Genomic DNA, 4,114 nt, shown 5'->3' with positions numbered 1-4,114 from the left:
CTTGCCACCCCTTGCCACCCCTCCTCCTTCCTTCACCACCACCGTCTCCGCTGCTGTTACCATTCCCTCCCACCACGAGGCCTGGGTGCCCCTTAACTGGCCCTCTGGTCCCTCTGTTTTGTTCTCCCCCCTCCTCCCGCCGGGACCCCTTTCTGCCTGCCTTTTATCTCCCACTTTTCTCCCTCCGCACCACACCACCGTCTGCATAGCCAACCTCGCCCCTTCCCCCCTTACCCTCCCCAAAGGGCTCGTTATCAGAGAGATTGAGGAAGCCGAGCCCTGTGCCCCATCCTCCTCCCACTTCCCCGCCCCCCTACCCCCCATTCCTGACCATCTCTCTGCCCAGTAGTCAGACACCCTATGCCGCCTCCTCCTGGATTTCCAGGACCTGTTTGCGACAGGACCAGCAGACATAGGGCACACCACGTACCTGTCACATGAAATTTACGCGACAGGCCCACTCATCAGACAGCCTTCCCGACGGAAGAACCCCCGACAAAGGGAGGAAGAGGATCACCAGGTATGTAAAATGATAGAAGCCGGAGTCATTTCCCCCTCTACCAGCCCTGGGTCCTCCCCCGTCGTTCTAGTAAAGAAGAAAGACGGCAAGATGCGATTTTGCATCGATTACCACCGCCTGAATGACGTCACCATCAAAGATGCCACTCCCCTCCCACGAATTGACGATTCCTTAGATTCCCTTTACTGGGCGTCTTGGTTTTCCACCCTCGACCTCCAGTCCGCGTACTGGCAGATCCCTGTACATCCAGAACACCGAGGCAAGACGGCATTTTCCATGAGCAATGGCAAACATTATGAATTCAATGTCCTGCTGTTCGGCCTCTGCAACGCCCCTGCCACTTTCTCAAGGCTAATGGAATCTGTCCTGAGCGGCCTCACTTGGGAGATATGTCTGGCCTATTTGGATGACGTCATCATTTTTAGCCAGACCTGGGCCGACCACTTGCAGCGCCTCCACCGAGTCTTCACGATGATTTGCCAGGCAGGCCTCAAGCTCCATCCCTCTAAGTGTGTACTGGCGGCCAAGACTGTCTCGTTCCTGGGACATGTTATCTCCCAGGCAGGAATCTCTCCGGAACCTGACAAGCTACACGCCATAGCAGACATACCGCCACCACAGAACGTCCACAGCGTCCGTGCCTTCCTAGGACTCACGTCCTACTATCGTCGCTTCGTGAAGGGGTTCACACAAATTTGCAAAGCCTCTTCACGATCTGACCAGGAAGGGGGAGCCGTTCATCTGGACTGAAGAAAAGCGAGCTGCCTTCCAACAGCTAAAAGACAAGCTCGTCTCTGCCCCATCATGGCCTTTCCCGATTATGCCCTCCCCTTTCACCTCTGCACCGGTGTCCCTCACTGCCATAGGCACAGTACTAGCCCAGGTACAAGCCAGTCGGGAGCACATCATCGCCTGCACCAGTCGCACCTTGAATCCAGCCGAGAAGAATTATGCCGCAACCAAGCGAGAATGCCTCGGCATAATTTGGGCCCTCCAACATTTTAGGGCTTACCTTTCAGGGACTCAGGTCACGATTATCACTGACCACCAGTCACTCCAGTGGTTACACCAATCTGACTCACATAACGCCCAACTCGTCAGGTGGCGTGAAACCCTGGAGGAATTTCAGTATGAAATCTCCTACAGGCCCGGAAAGCTCCACACCAATGCCGATGCCCTCTCCCGCCTCCCCGTCCATGCGGTACAACCAGATCCAGACCTCCTACGACTATGGCACCGAAAGGAACGGCCCCCCTGGATTCCCGCCCACCTATTCACCAAACTATGCCGACAGGGTGACCACCTCCTAACCCCGTCCGGGCATATCCTCCTGATCCCTGATATGGTGCGTGACACCCTGCGCCACCTTCATGCCCATAACGGCATCCACCTGGGCACCAAGAAATTATTACAAGTGTTCAACGACACCTACTGGGCGCCAAACCCCTCCACCCTCGCCAAGGAAATCATTCAAGCTTGCCGCGCCTGTGCACTGGGAAAAGATGTCACCCGGACCGCCTGACCCTCGGGCCACATCACTGCCCACAAGCCCTGGCAGCTCCTGGCGATAGATGTAGTAGGCCCCCTCTCTCCCAAATCTGGATATAAATATGTGATCACCTTTGTGGACACATTCGAAATTTGCAGTAACCTGTCCAGCGAAAGAGCATCATGCTGTCGCCATCGCCAATGCCCTTCTCTGACACGTGTTCCCTTATTTTGGCATCCCTCAAGCCATCCATTCTGATAGTGCCCCTGAATTCTCTGGGAAAATCTGTGAGGAACTCGCCAGAACCTTTGGGTATAAGATCTCCCACTCCTCTCCTTACTGGCCACAGGGGAATCCAGTATGTTAATGTAGCCATCGTACTCTCATGAATCAATTACACACAGCATCGAGGCTATGAAAAACGACGACTGGCCGACTCATGTGAAGATCATTCAGTAGGGCATGAATTCCTGCCCCCGAGAAGATGGGGTTTCCCCACATGAAAGGATATTCGGTGTAGCCCCCCTTCTATTACCACTGCGCCAACACCTGCAACCACCCACCTCCACTCCCACTACAGACCCGTTGCACCTTCTGAAGTGCCGACTGCACCACCTACAAAAAACTCTAGACCTTGGCCCCGACACAGCCTGCAACCCCTTCAGCCCAGGCGACACCGTCGTTATCGCCCAACTTCCCACCCCCCACAAACTCGCCCCCTGTTTCACGGGGCCCCACCCAATCACCCACGTCCCCAACCTGTACCAGGTTGTCGTCGATTGTCACAGCACCCGGCTCACCCTCCGAAAACGCCACGTGCGCCCTTTCCTCGTGCCCGCCTCTGCCACCCCAAATCCACACCCCCAACCTGCCCCTGCTCCCACGTTGCCCTCCACTTCCACATACGAGCGCTACATTTCCTCCTCGCCCTCCCCCTCCACCCCCCCTACCGCCTCAGCCTCCCAGGCTGCCACCACCCCCCCCACCTCACCTGACATCTCACCCGCCATACCAAGCTCCCATCGCTCTCCCTCACCTCTTCCCTCCACCGCCCCACCCTCACCACCCAACCCCACGTGTCCTGCCCACGCTGCCACACCCTCACCACAACCCACTACCACTGCCCTCTGCCCACCGCCCTTGCATACGCCCACTCTGATGGCCTCACCCCCCACTGCACCCCCCACTCGCACAGCAGCCTGTACTACCCAACCCTGCCCACCTCGCATGCCCACTTCCCCACCCACTCCCACCCTCAGAACCACCACCACCCGCTCAGGCCACCTCTCATGCCCACCCACCCGATACACCCATTCTTCTTCACCACTCGCCTCCCCACGACTTCACACTGTCACGATACACCAGGCCCAAATCCCCTCCACCTACACTCCCCAGGGACTCGACGCCATATTACCATGACACAAAACCCGACCCCGACCCTCAGTGTCCAGCATACAGCACCCTACCACACCAGCAGCAACACCGAGCAAGATGAAAGTGCGACGGGCCATATGGGTGCCTACCCTCGGCAGGAACCACCGGCTCTGTGGACCACACCACCTGCTGACCCTCCTCTGTTCCACCCTCACCACCTCCACGTTCTTCCTCACCTGCGACGCAGAGCAGGACTGTGGTAATATATGTGTAAAGGTTATTCCCTGGAGTTTTTGTGTCCTACCTCTGTTTATTGCACTAAGCCCCGGTCTCGAAAGAGTACCCCGCTACACGTTAGGTGTTCTAGGACCGAGGAGTCGGGCCTTTTTCACCCAGCATTACAATTATTATTATTATTATTATTATTATTTTATTTATTTATTGTTTTATATTATTATTATTATTACAACAACAACAACAACAACAACTACTACTACTACTACTGCTGTTGCTGCTGCTGCACTACTACTACTACTACTGCTACTATTACTACCGCTACCACTACTACTGCTACAACTTTCTTCTACTACTATTACTACTACTACTACTACTACTACTACAATCCTCGTTTGTGGTTCATGTATTTCTGTCAGTACATTCTACCGGCCATTACACTATATTCATTTTACTCTAACTTGGTCTAAAATTGCCAAGCTTCACCTTCAGTGCTG

The sequence above is a fragment of the Coenobita brevimanus genome, chromosome 67 (assembly GCF_032717465.1).
Source record: "Coenobita brevimanus isolate Jiangsu-jjx chromosome 67, ASM3271746v2, whole genome shotgun sequence".
Lineage (NCBI taxonomy): Eukaryota > Metazoa > Arthropoda > Malacostraca > Decapoda > Coenobitidae > Coenobita > Coenobita brevimanus.
The sequence above is the reverse complement of the archived record's forward strand: the minus strand, read 5'-3'. Positions refer to the sequence as shown.